The following is an 18,299-nucleotide window of genomic DNA, read 5'->3' as shown; positions in this document are numbered from 1 at the left end:
GTCTCTCAATAAAGCACCTGAAAATTTATTTATTCCCTAAAAAGTGGATGAGATTTGTCTTTCAAAGAGATGCTTCCACATCAACTTGTGTCTAGGCATATCTGGCTGTCTGGTTCAGTGTCTCCAGCAATCTGGCTCTAACCAAACAGTGTGTTGAGAAATTTTATTTACATATAATTTAAAAGTAATTTGACAGCATTTCATAACCTATTCCTTTATACCAGCTCTAAAATCAACCCATTTTTGTCACTGTCACTGCTATTTTCTTGCTGTTTTTTTCTCAAAGTCTGTCCTATATAACTTATATTTTATATAACTTATATTTCCATGATTATCTGTTTTTGTCATATTTGTCCAGTGAAACAGTGAGTGCCAACTTAGTACCTGACATTATGGCAAATGTAATACTGTCTTTGTGGGTATCTGGATGCCCACACCTTTGAACCAGGCAAACAGGGTCTACAGTGCTAGCTGTGGTAGGCCTGTTCTTGAAGGGATTTCATGCTCTGATAGCCCTTTTTCTCCATTCCAAACCCAGTGCTACCAATCTCTTACAATATTTGACCCCCTCTCTGTCTGGAACTTTATCTTTGAATGTATGTTGGGAAAATGAGGAATTATGTATTGTAAAAGTAGACTCTTCCTTGTCATGACATGCCATTATTTTTGGTTTTCTATCTTTGTTTTGATTTTGTTTTTAACCAGTATTTGGAATAAACTAGTTGTGATGCCAGAGGACTGGTTCTCGTTCTTGGCTGCCATATTTCCCTGGCACTCCTCCTCACTTTTGAGGCTCTGCTGACCTCCCAAAGACGAATGTTCTTATTTCTGCCTCTTCTCTCCTCAGTTCCTAAAATCCCCTGTGAGCAATTTCATTCACACAGCTTCTAGCCTCAGCTTTACAATGATGATGTCAACATCCCTACCTCTTTAGGGATTTTAAATGTTAAATCACAAATTTTCCCCTTGAGATGTAGGAGGAAGAAAAAATGAAATCCCTCCAGGAGTTCATTAAGGAACAAACTTTCAGTGGTGTTGCTGGTAAATTTGGAATACTGAAGCACCTTGGTCCTGAGTTCAGATTGAGCTGTCTACTTTTTGTCACCTTAAACTGAATGGACTCACCCATTTCCAGATGGAACAGGCAGAGATCCCAGGCATCACCAATGTGCAGAAGATCTGCCCTAGTGAACAACCTAAAAAAAAAAGAAGCAGTGATGAGTCTAGTACACATGGACCAAAGTCATAAAGAGAGTAGGCAGAGAGGAAAGAGAGACAAACAGAGAGACAGGGAGAGAGAGAGAGAGAATAAAGAATAAGAAGATAACGATAGGAGAAAGGATGGCCTGAGCTATACTGGGTTCCCATTCCTCTATTCCATTGACTTGGAGGAATGAGTAAATAGAGATCTGGATGAACCCTTCTCATACTCTTCCCTCATAAAAATGGAAGCCCATTTCTCTCTATGAGAGATGAGGAATAAAGGAATAAATATTCTTCAAGAAAGAACCTTCAGATCAGTTTTATGCATTCCACACACCCACAAATCCAGATGTCTATGGGACATCTCCACCTGACTGTCCCACAGGCAATTCCAACTAAACATGCCCCAAATTGAAGCTATCCCCCCTCAAATTCTGCTTTTCTATAAGGAAGTGGTAGACATCTTGGCAATTTCTTCTTCCTCATCCTCTATTCAAGCACAATGCAATACATTCTATACTACAACTTAAATACCAATTATTGAAAATGCATTTTTTTCTAGTTACTTATCAAGTTCTTTACATACACTATCTTGTTCATTTTCTTCCCCACAACTCTGTAGGATAAGTAGTATAATCTTCATTTTACACATGAGGAAACGGAAACTTAAGAAGGTTAAGGGTATTACTGAAGAAATGTGCTTCTCAAGTACATGATCTTAATGAGTATGGACAAGCACCACCCACATGAGGGCCCTTCTCTTTATACCTTCTACCATCCTTTGTTATCTTTTGCTTGGAGACTATTGCAATAGCTCAGAAAATGGACGCTCTAACTTCAGATTTGACTCCTTAGAATTCATCCTCCACATGCACTGCCTCCAGAGTGCTGTTTCTAAAATCAAATCTGATGAAGTAAATTTTCTGCTATGAAAGTTTCATAGACTCCCCATCATGAGGCAGCTGCTGCCTATCTGTCGAATCCAATCTTCTACCCTTCTCCCACACACATCCTAGGCTCTGCTGAGGCTGAACTAATTGTCATTCCCGGGAAATGTCAGGCTCATTTCTAGCTCCTTACTTTCATATGTATCATTTCTCTCCTCTGACTAACATACAATTATTTCACCTACCCCGACCCAGCCTTTGAAAGGCAAACTCTAACTTCATTATGAGCTTAAATTTTACCCTTTATGTGAACCCTCGCTTAAGCAGACTTCAACACATACCTGCCAGATTGCAGCCATTTCATTACATTGCATCATAACTGCTATGTAGCAGGTCTAATAATGAAATCCACCTTGGAGAGTAAAGAATCTTTACTTTTGTGTACTTCAAGTTCAGCAAAGTAACTACTAACACATTATAGGTGCTCAATACACACTTGTTTTCAATTAAATAAGGCACTCTATCTTTCCAGAACCATAATTAAGATACTTCTCTTGGGAAGGAAGAAAGGGAGCACAATGTGGCTTCTACCTACCAACAATCTGCAGATGACAGTGTGGGCTTCAAATAGTTATTTATTTGAGGATGCTAAATAGAAACTAACAACAACAAAATGCCTTGACTCTCCTCCTTGATGCAGAAACCCTCCAACAAGAATCACCTTCCAGGGCAAATGCCTCTTATTTCCATAAAAGCAAGAACATACTAAAGAAGCACAAGTATATAAAATTATTAAATTTTGCCTATTTTAGGAAGAGGATAAAAGAAGTGACAATTTGACTAACTAGAACTTGAGGAATTATGGGTGGATTTTCAGGGAACACTGAAGAATAAAATCATCAGCAAGCAAAATTTTCTAAAGGACTGAAGTGCACACTGTATGACATAAAGTGTAGACCAGGACAGAAAGAAAAGAGGTACCAAGTTGATGATACCACAGGAATTGTATGTATTTTGCCTCCTTAACCTTCACAAGTGGATAGGACATTGAGTTTCAAATCGTTTAAATAACTACCCAAAGTCACACAGCTAGTAAGTGTTTTCCAACCTAACTTGAAACTCTATGTTCCTTCCAGTTCACTATCTGTTCTAAAGCTAGTGCCTCTTGCCTTAAAACCAACCCAAAGGCTTTTGTATTTAGTGGTTGACAGAGGAAGATACGCACGTAAGCCATCTAAGCAAAATGTCAAATTATAACTTCCCTAAATGAACACATACCAAGAACAGTTAAATGACCCTCATTTGCTCACAGATTCATGCCTCAGGCATTTATGTCAGATCAAAAAATGCCAGATTCACTCTTGCTGAATAATAAAGTGGAATTCAGAAAACCAGGGTACAGAGTAGGCTGACCTAGGACTTTTAGTTCCTTACAGTTCTCATTCTAACGGTGCTCCCAGTTCACCTTTGTTGCTCCATTTAGAATCATAGAAAATGTTTTTAGTTAGAGATCTTTGGGGAATAATTCAATTTCTGTATTTAATGATTGTGATCATTCAAAAGCCAACTAACAGAAGCTGTATGATTTGTCAGACTAATGTGAAAATATATTTGTGTCAATTGTGGAACAATTTATATCATTATTCACTACAAAATATACCATAGGAATGTTTTATGAGGTCATTCTGTCCCTGACTTTTTCAGTAAGATGTTAATAATCAGAAAATAAATCAGCATGCTTAACAATAAAATATGATCCAAAATGTTCTAGTGGTACTTTAGTAATAACAGGAAAAAATAGCAAAAATACTACTATTACTACACTTAATTGTTCCCCCAATTCTCCTTATAGCCATAAAATATCTATACAGACAAATCTTCATTCAAATATTTCACTCCAGTTTAGACACAGCTTTCCTTACAAATACACACACCCTGTTTGTAATCTGGAGAAAATAACTAAAAGTTATTGGATTACGAATAACTGCAATTTAGCCACAGTGATGAAGGCAAATGAAGGCTTCTGTTTATTTCTCAGCTATGTTGATCTGTAAGCCAACTTGTGATGATGCTTTCTTCACTGTTTCTATTCAGTGATCTTCCTTTCCATCCATCAAACAGACATTATTACTAGGTATGTTGGCATTCACTGTGGTCCAGGCCAAGCCTGCCAAGCCTCAGGATTTAGAACTAACTCATAAAACACATTTGCAAAAATATGAATGTAACACCTTAAGTCCAAGTAGATTTTTTTTCTGCCCATCTCTCTGGTAGCAGATGAATAGATCTGTTCAAAGCCACAAAAGAGGCCATAATTTTTAAAATTTACTTTTATTTTTTAATTGAAGTGTGGCTGATTTACAATATCATGTTATGCAATAGTTTTAGGTGTATAGCAAAGTGATTCAGTTATATATATATTTTTTTCAGGTTATTTTCCATTATAGGTTATTATAAGGTATTAAATATTGTTCCCAGTGTTAGAAAGTAAATCCTTGTTGTTTACCTATTTTATGTGTAATAGTTTGTATCTGTTAATCCCATACTCCTAATTTACCCCTCCCACCCCTCCCTTTCTCCTTTGGTAACCATAAGATTGTTTTCTGTCTGTGAGTCTGTTTCTGTTGATCAACAAATCTTCTAAAAAGAGAAGAGTAGCTCTCAAGAGAAAATCTTTTCCTTTGATCAAAGATTATCTGCACAATCTCTTATGAGATAGGGGTAAGAAGAAAAAAGAAAGAAGTTAACTTGATTATATTAACAAGACTGTTAAAATATCCAGTATAATAGTTTTCTTCTTTTGGAAATTAAATGTTTTTTGTGGACTACCCTGGTTTATTAACCATGACTAATAGTACTACTTATAGTAGAAAATGTGTTCTATGTTCTAAGTACTTAATACATACAACTATCAGAAATCAACTTCTGTTTGGAATTTTATTTGGTTTCTTGGAGTTTCTAAACAACTCTATGAGTTCCAGCTTTATGACAATATAAACCAATGCTTTTATACAAGTTAGTTTTTCTAAGGTACACTAGAAACTGTTTCTCTTTTCTGCTAACTTAGCATTTTGATTTTGTACATAGGCACACACGACTGACAGGTTTTATTAAAAATTTTAATTTGGTTTCATAAACATTTTTAAAGTCTACCTTATGGTAAGTAACCAAATTGTGGCTTGTTCTTTGTTTTGCTGGGGGGATGGGGTGAAGAAAGGTCATTTACATTTGGATACCTGCTGGATTAAAAGATCCAGTTGAATTTTTAAAATGAAGTTTCTGGGACTTCCCTGGTGGTCCAGTAGTTAAGACTTCGTGCTCCCAATGCAGGGGGCACAGGTTCGATCCCTGGTCGGGGAGCTAAGATCCTGCATGCCACCAGGCACAGCTAAAATAAAATAAAATAAAATATAAAAAAATAAAAGAGAGAGAGAAATGAAGTTTCTATTCATCAATAGTTGTGTAATTAGAATCTTCAAGAATATTTCATTTACCAACTCAAGAGATTCCTTGCCCTCTCCCAGGGTTAGGGTCTTTATTTATTTATTTTTTAAATTTTTATTGGAGTATAGTTGCCTTACAATATTGTGTTAGATTCTACTGTACAGTGAATCAGCTATATGTATACATATATCCCCTCTTTTTGGGATTTCCTTCCCATTTAGGTCACCACAGAGCACTGAGTAGAGTTCCCAGAGCTACACAGTAGGTTCTCATTAGTTATCTATTTTATGCATAGTATCAATAGTGTATATATGTCAATCCCAATCTCCCAATTCATCCCATCCCCCCTCCCCCCTTGGTATCCACAGGTTTGGTTCTCTATGTCTGTGTCTCTATTTCTGCTTTGTAAATAAGATCGTCTAAATGCCATTACATAGGCTGATTGTTTCACTGTGGGAATTTCTACAATTTCTTTGCTTTCAAATTGCTCAATCTCTATCATTTCCCCTGTTCTTATTTCTCAGCCACAAACCTGGAGTCTCCTTCAGGGAGATGTTTTGCCTCAATTTTGATGCAACTTCTCTCCAGAAAAAATGCACTAATGCTGATTTACATCTCCCGGGCTTTTACTCAATTCCCAAGTCACATACTTAAATTTCAACCACAACCTAATATATTATCCCAATGTATTGCCTTTATATATGCATGTGTCTCTATAAAGCCTCCTGTATCATAGGTTCTTAACTGCTATCAATGGTGTATCAGATGTATAAAGCAAAGCAGTAAATAAAGCTAAACACACAAACTTCTTCAGAGTATTATGAGATAAACAGTCTCAATACTACTGACAGGAATCTACATTGATATAAGGCTTTTAGAAAAACAATGTGGCAAATATATATCAAATCCTTGATCTATTGGTACTCTTTGTGCGACTATACTTATGATAAGCTATCTTACAATAGAATATATTACTCCAAATATATTTTAGCACAAACATGCTCCCAGAAAAGTTATTTATAAAAGGGATCTAATTAATTTCAAGTGGACAAATAATAAAAAAAAAGACTCTCAAACAATCATAGGACACATTATCATTTAATTTTAAAAGGGTTTAGAGTGAATTATTACATCTTTGAGAAAATCTTGTATTACAATTTTGAATTGTGTGGTAGACTACCAAATTGAGTATTTACTCTACTCAAGAACGAAACTTGCAAATTATACATAGTTCAAGAATGCTTCCTTCTTTTTTATATTTTTTCCTCTTTGTTGATATTGCAATTTTGTTCATGCATCATTTTCCTGAGCTTGTCGAGTACCTTTATGATCGTTATTTTGAATTCTTTGAATTATCAGATAATTCATATACTTTCATTTCTTCAAGGTCAGTTTCTAAATATTTATTTTATTCCTTTAATTAGGCCATGTTTCCTTGTCTCTTTGTGTGCTTTGTCACTTTGTTTTGGGATCTGCACATTTGAAAGAATAGCCACCTCTACCAGTTTTTATGGACTCACTTTGTACAGAGAAAGACCTTGACTAATCAGCACAGTTAGAGATTCTGCCAGCCTCCTAAATCTTTCCTGTTGATGCATCTTCTCTGGACTAGTGCCTGTAAATGCCCATGTAGAGGGGTTTGCAGGTTTCCTTTTTCAGGAGCTCATAATCTCCTGCTCCCTCTTGTGTCTACATGAAGTTCTGCAGGTTCTCTGAAGCTGCTACAGGCCACCCAGCTCTCTTTCGTTCTCAACAGCATCCAGACTTCCAGAGTATCTTGGGTACTATCAGTGCACGAAGTCAGGCAAGACAGAAACCAGTTCCTCAGGTAGCCCCCCTGAAAAGCTAGAATGTTGGTCAGGTGCTCCACTTTTCTTTTTTGGGGGTTTTCTCCCACTCACTCTGTACTGAGCTGGGGAGAGGAACTATGGAGCGTGTGTGTTAGTTCAAATTGTTGCCTTTGTAGTCAGTAACCCCAACCTAACGCCATTTCCGGTTAGCACTTAGATTCAAGAAAAACCAAAACAAGTCCCTCAGGCAGACCCCTTAAACGTTTGAACATTGGACTTGTGTTTCAATATTTTCTTTTCCTTCTCAGGGAGAAACAGGAGTTGGGAGTTTTCTCCCCATTGCACCATGCTGAGCCTAGAGGAGAAACTATAGCAAGTGGGTGGCATGACATTTCCTACCAGTTTCGATATGGCTGGTTTCACACTTGCCTTGAGTGCAGGAGCCTCTCCACTGGTTTCCGGATTTATCACTAAGTGAACTGGTTCATGTATGGCTGTTGAGCTGGTGTCTCCATTGGAAGAAGGAGGGTCTGGGGTTTACTATCCCACCATCTTGCTGGTGTAACCTTCCTATTACTAATTTTGAAAGTAAAATTTTAGAAGCTTCCTCTCTAAATCCAGAATAAGGAAGATAAAGATGAGCTTTTCACTACTTTTCATCTACATTGTGTTTTATTGGAAGGAACAAAAATAACTTCTTATTTGAAGAAGGAAGAATTGTCTATGTAGAACCTCCCCGCAAATCTATAAAAACAAAATATTAGAAGAAGGAAGTTTGGAAAAGTGGACAGATATACAATTAATCCATGAAAGTTATTTGCATTTCTGTACACTATCAACCACAGTTACAGCACGTAAACAAATCAGATATTTAGGCTGCATAACAAACCGCCCTAAAATTTAGTGGCTTAAAACAACAATAGTATTTTTTTTTGTAAGTCTATAATTTTGGCAGAGTTTTCTGGGGAGAGCTTGTCTTTTCTCCATCTGGCATCTGTTGAATCAGCTTCATTGAGATATGGAGGATCCACTTTCAAGATGACCATTTGGTGCTCAGTGCTCACCCTAGGCTATGTACTGACATTTTAATTTCCTCTACACGTGGCCCTTTCTGTGGGCTGCCTGGACTTCCTCATGAAATGGTGGCTGGGCTTCAAGAGTGAGTATCCAAAGAACACAAGACAGAGAAGAATTGCATTTTTATAAAAACGTCAGATGTTATTTAGTGTCATTCCACCAAACTTCATGGCTTAAGGCAGTCCTCTCTGTTTCAAAGACAAGGCACATAAATGCCAATCACGATGGAGGGAGTGTCAAAGGAAGAGTATAACACTGTAGGAAAATCAAGTGGTCATTTTCGGAAAATACAACCTTCTTTGAAAAAAAATGGTATCATTATAAACAGCAACAAAAATGGAAAGTTATACCATGCTTATAAATGAGAAGATTCAATATCATAGAAGTATTCAGTTTCTCCTAATTGAATTCTAATTTCACCATTTGAAATTGCAACAGGATTTTGAGGTTCATGTAGAAATGATTTTATAATTTATTTGGAGGTGTGCTAATCTGCAAATGGCCATGTCTGAGAAAGAAGAGAGGGAGATTTGCTCTACATATATAAGAATTTATCTTAAAGTTGTAGAAAAGAAGATATGACATTCAGATGGAAATATATTAACAGATTTAACAGAAAAGAAAGCCCAGAAAGAATCCCCAATGTGCATAAAAATGTATATACAATTAACATGGCATTGAAGATAATTGAGGAAATAAAGAACTAAATGGTCTTAGAAAAAATTAGTTATCCATTTAATAAAATATTATACCCAAACTTGCAACATTTTATAAATGTGATTTTGGATGGATCAAATACCTGTGAGAGGCATAGTATTAAAAATTATAAAAGAAAATATTCTAATGACTTCTGGAATAAAAAATATTTCTTTAAAAATTTTTTATGGAAGTATAGTTGACTTACAATGTAATAATAATTTCAAGTGTACAACATAGTGCTTCAATATTTTTATGTTACACACACCATAAAAAGTTATAATAAAATTATTGACTATATTCCCTGTGCTGTACATTACATCCCTGTGATTACCTATTTTATAACTGGTGGTTTGTACCTCTTAATCCCCTTCACCACTTCCCCCAATACTCTTCACTAGTTAGTTCTCCATATCTGTGAGTCTGTTTTGTTATGTTTGTTTGTTTGTTTTTTATATTCCACACATAAGTGAAAACATACAGTATTTGTCTTTCTCTGCCCACTGTGAGATATCACCTCACACCTGTCAGAATGGTTATCAACAAAAAGACAAGAAATAATAAGTGTTGGTGAGGATGTGGAGAAAAGGGAACCATAGTGCACTCTTGGTGGGGAGGTAAATTGGTGCAGCCACTATGGAAAAAACTATAGAGGTTCCTCAAAAAATTAAAAATAGAACTGCCATATGATCTAGCAATTCCACTCTTGGGTATATATCTGAAGAAAATGAAAACACTAATTTGAGAAGATAGATGCAGCCTCATGTTTATAGCAGCATTATGTACAATAATCAAAATGTGGAAGCAACCTAAGTGTCCATCAACAGATGAATGGATAAAGAAGAAGTGTATACACACACACACATATACAATGGAATATTACTTAACCATAAAAAAGAATAAAGCTTGCCACTGTGACAACATGGATGGCCCAGGGGGGTATTATGCTTAGTGAAATAAAAAATATCTCTTATATAAGATTTTTTAAATGCTTAATGTGGAAAAAGTTTAATAATTTTGCTACCTTAAAATTGAGAATTACTCTTTAGCAATTAAAACAGTTAAGGGAGTGCCAAATACTCTGAAAAGACAACTGACAAAAGATTAGAATCAAGAAGATATTTTAAAAAACACCCAAAATCAATAAGAAAAGAAGAGTTACCTAAAGAAACTAAAGTATACGAATAGCTTTCAAACATAAGAGCAAACTGAATGATGAATAAACATATGAAACGGTTATATTTGATGTTAATATATATTTAATGTTTTAGTCTAATTATATTTAATGTTCAGCTATATATTAAAATATATTTATTATATAAATAATAAATATATATTATATATTTAATGTTAAGTTATATAACTTAGGGAATGGCTTTCATATGTGTACCAGGAAACATGTTCAACAATGTTCATTTATATGAAAAAAAGAAAAAAAATAGAAACAATCAGTAACTTATTAGCATAGTACATAGCAATGAAAGTAAAAGAAACACCTCCACATGGCAAAGTATGCTTGAAATTTAGATGCATTCTTGAATATAATAAAGAAATGAACACATAATTAAATGCATAAATAAAAGTAATCTTAGAAGACTAACTTCAGTGTGATACCATATTTATAAAACTCAAAATCAATGAAAGCTTAACTATGTGTTGCTTACAGCTAAATCGATAAAGTTAGGTAAACTCAATATTTAAAAAGCATGTGAGTGATAAGTAGACGATACAAGGCAATGATTACTTTGGGAATGAGGCAGTGTGATAGTATTGGAAAGAAGCATGGAAGTAGCTTCCCTAAATTGCAATTTTTGTCTTTATAATTTGTGTGATAGGTTTATACACATGTTACATACAGTGTGTATGTGTGTGTGTATGTAATAAATTAAAATTTTAGATGTTTGGAGAAATGCTTCCAAACTTGTACACAGGTGAGTAGAAATCCCCAGCTTTCCTATATTTTATATGTAACCTTACATCTGTCAAGGCTCAGAGAAGCATGTGGCAAAGTAGAAAAGATTATTCGGTTTACTGTGAACTTCTTTTATGCATCTGTTCATACCAACAAAGAACACACAGGGCAAAGTGGTCACAGAAATTTCTCAATGACTTAGCATTATAATCACAGTCTTACCCAGATAAAATGCATGGTGCCCACCCATTGAACAGAATATCGTATTAGTTACTGGGAAAATTCTAAAGATATAAGAGAAGAGCATTTGTTCTTAGATAACTTACAGTTTAGTTGAAGTAATGATGAAAATACTCTCCAGTTATCCACCCTGTTACTGGAATTAAGTGCACAACCAACAGGTGGCATCATTTTACTTCTGGTTGTTCTGCAGTTTCCAGAGTCAACCAGCCCTTTCCAAAAAATCTAGCATTGTGCCCAAGAGTGGGATTCAAGAACAGTGTTAAAGTTATTAGTCATTGGAATGCCCTTTGCTGTTCTGTGCTTCTTAGATTTCTGCATGAATATGCTGCTGGAAGTTGAGTAACTTTCATAATACAGTTCTTCACAGAAATAAAATTCTACATTGGAATACAGAATCCTCTAACTTTCATAAATCAGACAAGATCAAATGTATACAAATATTTAAGATTTATTCCAAGGCAGTACAGTAACAGGTGAAATTAAAATACAAGTATAAAAAAAAAGTAATATTTCACTCAAAATACCTGCACCAAAATGCAGGTAGGATTCCAGAAAAATTGTGAGCAGGGTAAAGCAGAATTATTTTTCACATTTTTTGCAATGCAGAATGTACTTCATGAGAGCACACCATTTGCAAGTTACTTAAGAAGATGTAAAGGCAGATTAAACATGAACCCTGACCTCAAGAATCTTATAGCTTTGTACATGTGATAAGAAGCACCAAAAATCATGCAAGTCATACAAGAAACACTATAGAAGACAATGCCCACTGCTGCCATTTCTGTACCTAACACCCCAGCCCCACCCATGGGCTTTTAACAGCCAGTTTCTATGATTTTTATTGATGGACTGCTCTTCAGCTACTGGAGCCACTTGGTCCAGACAGATGGAACTGAGCCGACTGTGGGACATCTGCCTAGGATCCCACAATTGCTTGGCTTCTCCCTTTCCCTGGCCCAGTCTTCCTATCCCTGGTCTCCCCTGGAAGCACTTCTTAGTATATAAATGACTTCCACAAGTCTTTATCTCAGGATCTCCGTCTGATAATGCATCCTAAGTCAAGTTTAGGATAAATCTGTAGATCCTGAGAAGGAGAAAAGAAAGCTCACTGGGAAGCAACCCTGTTGTTTGATTTTGCATGTTATATGGAGCAAAATCATCTTGACTTTGTTCAAATGGTTTCATTACTTTCAGTGTACTATTGCTTATTAGTTTATGTTACAGAGAGTATTTGATCAACATACCTAATTTTAAACATGATCTTTCCTTTCCTTAATGTAGTACAGTCTCAAATCTACTGTAATCATTATATTCAATTACTAGAAGAATGAAGCACATGGACCAAATGATTAACATTCACAGGAAATTGCCATTGTTTTTTTCCACAATGATATTTAGCTTGTCCATGTGAAATGCAATTCAGGAGTCTTTCAGCATTTTTGCTATTTTAATTACAGTTTACAAAGTTTAGCTTGATTAATTAACACTAGATTGATGTAAACTAGATTCATGTTATGTTTGCTGCACTGATAATGAATTTCCATTTATCAAAAAAAGGAAATCAGCTCTGTCCATTGGAAGGAAGTTTTTCTTCTTCTTTCATTTTTCCTCATTTTCAAAAGTATGAATTGACTTAAACTCTATAAAATAGTTCAGGGAATTATATCACACACTTAAATATTTTAAATGCCACAGGAAAACCCTAGTAACCATCACTTAATACGTATAAAACCGTTATATTTAAAATTGATGATAGAGTATTTTTTTAAGTGAAAAAGGAGAAGTTGTTAAATGAAAACTGAATTAAATCACTCTCTTACCACAAGTTAGCCAGACTGAAATACATTTTAAAAGGATGGAGTTCACATATCGGACCTGAGGTTCAATATACATCCTTTGAAAAGGACTATTCACTATTCCACTATTCACAAGGATGGCAGACCTCGGATAATAACATCAGTGCTCCGTGAGAAGCTGGTTGATCTTCAATTTCGTGTTGTAGCTCCAGCTAAACTCTAGTAATTGAATCTAGGGTGTAAATGTTGGTAAAGTTCCTGAGGCAGAGAGCTAGGCATATTGTTTTGGGTTGCCTACAGCCAAACTAAAACAGATTAATCAGACAGAAATTCCAAGAATGAAATATGGTTAACTGGCCTGATCTGCACAAACCAGAATGAAGTCAAGTGGATTAAGTGAATTGCAGCAGACCAGACAGACTAGGATACTTCTAGATTATATTTTGAGATCTGAAATATTGGTGGTCTGAATCTTTTATGAGGAGAAATCTGGGACTTTTTAAGTTAAGAAAACTCTATTTATAAGCCAAAATATTGATACATTTCAGAAAGTTTTGCATTTACTTTTCCGAAATGGTAGCAATATTCTAGTTGCTCCAAATTTGCATTTTATCATATAACAGAAAGCCTGCCAGTTGTCATATCAAAGCAAAAGAAACATAGGAGGGAGAGAGGGCACAATGTAGCCAAATGTGGAGGTGGGGTGGGGAGGCAATAGGCTTTTCTTTTTCTTTCTTTCCTTCCCTCCCTCCCTCCATTCCTCCCGCCCTCCCCCCTCCCTTCCTCTCTCCCTTCCTTCTTCACTTCCTTCCTTCCTCCCTCCCTCCCTCCCTCCCTTCCTTCCTTCCTTCTTTCTTTCATAAAAGAATAAGAAGTTGTGTCCCTGTACACAAAGGAACTAAATTTCCCCCGAAAGCAGAAGAGGATGATGTGAGACAGTAGAGGTGAGGGATAGTAGAGGCCAGTGGATGGTATAGAGGTAAGACATGTTAGTAGCCAAGGGCTTGTCACACAGGCAAGAAAACCCTCAGTGTGTATATAAGATAGGGCTTTCCAACTCTATTTAAGAAATCTCAAACTGTTAATAAATTCAGCATCAAACTCGTTCTTGGCCAGACTTCTACAAACATCATAGAAGCTTTTTAATTCACCCACTCATTTATTCATTCATTTGAAAGGCATTTGAGTATCTTCTATGTGCAAATTTAGCTGCCTGGTATGGGGAAAAGTGCATAGGCAGAACAAAATACATATCTCTGTGTGTTAGATACGATCCCAGCTTTCCAAATACCTGCAACCAGGTATGAGTAGGAGCAATATTTATTTTATAAAATCATAATGACAGACATCTATGGACTTGAGTTGTCAGTGAAATTTTTGAAGTAAGAACTGGAAATTCAAATGGCTTTCTGAAAGATGGCAAGAACTCCTTCAGTTAGAACCCCTATGAATAATTCCTGAGCACTGAAGACACTGATACTGAACAATGCTGGTAGAAGATGAGGGGGGAGAAGACAACTTTCTACATGATGCCAGTATAGTACTTTAAAAAATAATAAAATAACTCATTTTTCATATCTGAAAGCAACCTAATTTACAGAGTAAGTAATCAGTATTTATATTAGTCACCTCTAACTACTTACCTATTTAATGAGTGTCCTTTAATTATGCATTACATTGAATGCCTACTTCTAATTACAGAATAACATTATTTTGGGTACTGGATACATATGTCTTTAGTTTTGCAAAACCTTTTGATTACTCTTTTTTTGTGATGTGCCTCTGAAATCCTACTTTGGGTGAGAAGAAATCCTCCATGGGTAGGTCTTTGGCCAAGTGTGTTTTGATAAAGTTCTTCACGTGGATTTGATGTCCTTTTCAAACTGAGAAACACTGTTGTAGAGGGAGCCTTCCAGTCTTACCTTTACAGTCTAAATGCATTTCATTCACCCCACAAGACTGCTTTTTTTTTTTTTTTTTTTGCGGTACGCGGGCCTCTCACTGTTGTGGCCTCTCCCGTTGCGGAGCACAGGCTCCGGACGTGCAGGCTCAGCAGTCATGGCTCACGGGCCTAGCCGCTCTGCGGCATGTGGGATCTTCCCGGACCGGGGCACGAACCCATGTCCCCTGCATCGGCAGGCGGACTCTCAACCACTGCGCCACCAGGGAAGCCCAAGACTGCTATTTTTATTTCTCCATCCAGTCTATTTTTTTTTTTTTTTTGCGGTACGCGGGCCTCTCACTGCTGTGGCCTCTCCCGTTGCGGAGCACAGGCTCCGGACGCGCAGGCTCAGCGGCCATGGCTCACGGGCCTAGCCGCTCCGCGGCATGTGGGATCTTCCCAGGCCGGGGCACGAACCAGTGTCCCCTGCATCGGCAGGCGGACTCTCAACCAGTGCGCCACCAGGGAAGCCCCCATCCAGTCTATTTTTAATCTACTTAATAGCAACAATTATACTTACAGTCAGTGTGGCCTAACATGTTACCATTACAGGCTTCCATGAAGATTGATTTTCCCTAAGACTAACACTGGCTTCTTTCCATTTCCTTTTTCACTCTGCTAGTAAGGAGTAGAGTGTCTTGGAGAGCCTATGTAGACATGCTTTATATCACCTTGCTCTTCATTCTCTTGGGAAGATGTCTCCCAAAGAGAATACTTCATGGAGTAAGTCTTACCAGTGCAGGCCTACTATATAACACATACAAAAACTATCATGTAATACAAACAGTAACTCATAATATTAGCATTTATATGTATTAGTATATTGTTTGAATTAGGCATGTATAAACTGATCAGAGGCAAAGTAAGTTGCCACTTCTCGATCATCCCTCTATAAAAGCTGTAACATCCTACACCCAGGATGTGCATTATCAATTGCTCATTAAAGTATTTAAAGTTCTTCCTCCCTAACAGTCATTATAAGATAGGGAAAGAAACAGTAATGGGAACAATAAACAAATATATAATTTGCTCACACGAGAGCAAGTTTACATAATTTGGATGAGTCACAAACTGCATTTAGGTAAGTAAAAATTATCTATGCAGTTTTTAATAAGGAGCCCTTGGAGAGAAAAGTGGTTTCTCACCATGGAAGTTTTTTTATACTACAAAATAAAATAATATTAATAATGTACATGACCAGAGAGCTCTCTGAAATTAATGTTCAGGCCCCAAATTAAAAACTGCTCCACTGAAGGTACATGGAATTACCCAGGACCCTGCTCTTCTGGGGGAAAGCTTGTTTGATAGACATATGGTGCAAAGGCTATTAGACACTGATAAATCCATTTAACAAGAGGAAGAGGCACAAGAAAGCCTGATGCAGAAGGGGTGCTACAGGAAAACAAATTAGATTGAACCAGTTGCTAGGAAACAGGGCAAACTAAGTGCATTGGAGCAGTTAGATGGGGCAACGCCGAAGGATTAACAGCCCTCCATTTCCATGCAGAGACCAAAGCAGACCAGTTTTGCAGCCTATGTCAGAGAACAACACAAGCTGTGTAACCTGGCCTTGTAGGTACAGAAAAATCCTCACTGTACACATTTCCAGAGCCAAAATAAATGGGAAGATAATCAAAGTACCTTATTAGCCCACATCTATAGTCCATTACCAAAGTAGATTTGAACGTGGCTCAAACTTTATTTAAGAGTAATATCATTTACCACAAGATCCGCTGTAGACAGATTTATGTGTAGGAACAACTTATACCCAGAGCATGAATAGACAGAACCTTGAATCAGGATTTAAGAGAGTGGACGGGATGGGAGGTATTTTCTGGGTCATGAACTGACATTGAATTTTCAGTTTTTATGAAGGTTGTCTATATTGTCCAGACAAAATGTCCTGTGCCACCTACTTCTTGAATTTCATCTTTAGTATCTCTCTCTCATTAGTGCTGACCACTCTTTTCTGTTCAGTGGATTTAGCGCATTTAATTAGAGTATGACCTCATATGGGTCAGTCTCCTCCCTGTTTATTTATATGCATGACATCTAGATTAGGCTGTGAGTGACAGTAACTGCCCAGAAAAATATGTTGTATACCTGAAAGAATGATTGAATATTTATTTTATCATTCAGGCATTTAAAAAATTTCTTTACATGCATAGTCTAGCTTCCTAAAAAAATATTTAAGCTCTTTGAGAGCAATATATAGTATTCATATTATTTATCTTCCCATCAAAGAAGTAGGTCAATACTAAGCAGATAATAGATATTCAAAGAGTACTCCTTAAGTTAAATCAAATATCTATTGTCAGGCGATCCACTTGGAGAAAGGGCAAAGCTATGCTAGCAGGATATGAAATAGATTTTGTTATGAGATTACAGTACTTCATAACAATGACAGCAACAACAACAACAAAAATAAACACAGTAATAATAAACATTCATTAAATACTCAAGTAAAATTCTAAGGACCAGGAATATAAAAATAAAGGAAACAGACAAGAACCTCTGCCTTCATTGAGTTTACATTCTAGTCGGGCAAAGCAGACAATAAACAACCAAATATATAGTTAGATGATGACAAGTGCTATAGAGAAAAAGGAAAAGGGAATATGGAGCATTGGGATGTTGCAATCTTTATCCTGATGACATAATCAGGTGAGATGGTAATATCTGAATAGAGATCTGCACTCAGTGAGGAAAGGAGCCCTGAGACTAGGCAAAAGGAATAGCAATTCTGAAATGGACTGTGCCTAGTGTTTGACAAGCAAACACTAGCAAGGAGGGCAGTGTGGCTAGAGCTGAGTGAGCAGAAGGGGAAGTAATAGGAGAATTAACAAGAGGCAGATGCTGTACAGCCTTGCTGGTCAAAGTAATGTCTTTGGCTTTTTCTTTCAGTGGGGTGGTGGGTAATTAAAAGGTATGAGAACAGCCACGTCATGTTCTGACCTTGTTTTAGTAGAATCACTCTGGCTTTTGTTTTAAGAAAAAACTGAAGGAAGACAAAGAGAGAAGCAGCTAGACCAATAAACAGGCTGCAGCAATAACCTGGATTTGGCTTGGATCAGGGTTTACCATGGAAGTGATAAGAAGTGGTTAGATTCTGGATATATCAATATTTCAAAGGTAGAAAAATTGTATTTTCTGCCAGTGTGAATGTACAGACTTTGGTCTGAACAATGGGAATGATGACATCATCTTTGACAGAGAAAAGGAATACTGAGGGGTAGGTTTAGTGGTACAGGTGTTGGGGGATTAGGGTTAGGGTTAGGGTTAGGGCTAGGGTTAGGGTTAGGATCTCGG

General features: G+C 36.6%; 1 long non-coding RNA gene across 1 annotated transcript in view; it reads right to left on the bottom strand.

The window, feature by feature from the left end:
• Positions 1-244: 244 nt before the first annotated feature.
• The window catches only part of LOC307196466, a 295,692-nt gene continuing 277,637 nt past the window's right edge, over positions 245-18,299 (bottom strand). Inside the window, exon 3 of the long non-coding RNA XR_013831144.1 lies at positions 245-1,196. This is a non-coding gene — a long non-coding RNA (uncharacterized lncRNA). The remainder of the gene's footprint in view (positions 1,197-18,299) is intronic.

Source organism: Stenella coeruleoalba (genome assembly GCF_951394435.1).
Source record: "Stenella coeruleoalba genome assembly, chromosome: 13".
NCBI classification, from domain to species: domain Eukaryota; kingdom Metazoa; phylum Chordata; class Mammalia; order Artiodactyla; family Delphinidae; genus Stenella; species Stenella coeruleoalba.
The sequence above is the reverse complement of the archived record's forward strand: the minus strand, read 5'-3'. Positions and strand labels throughout refer to the sequence as shown.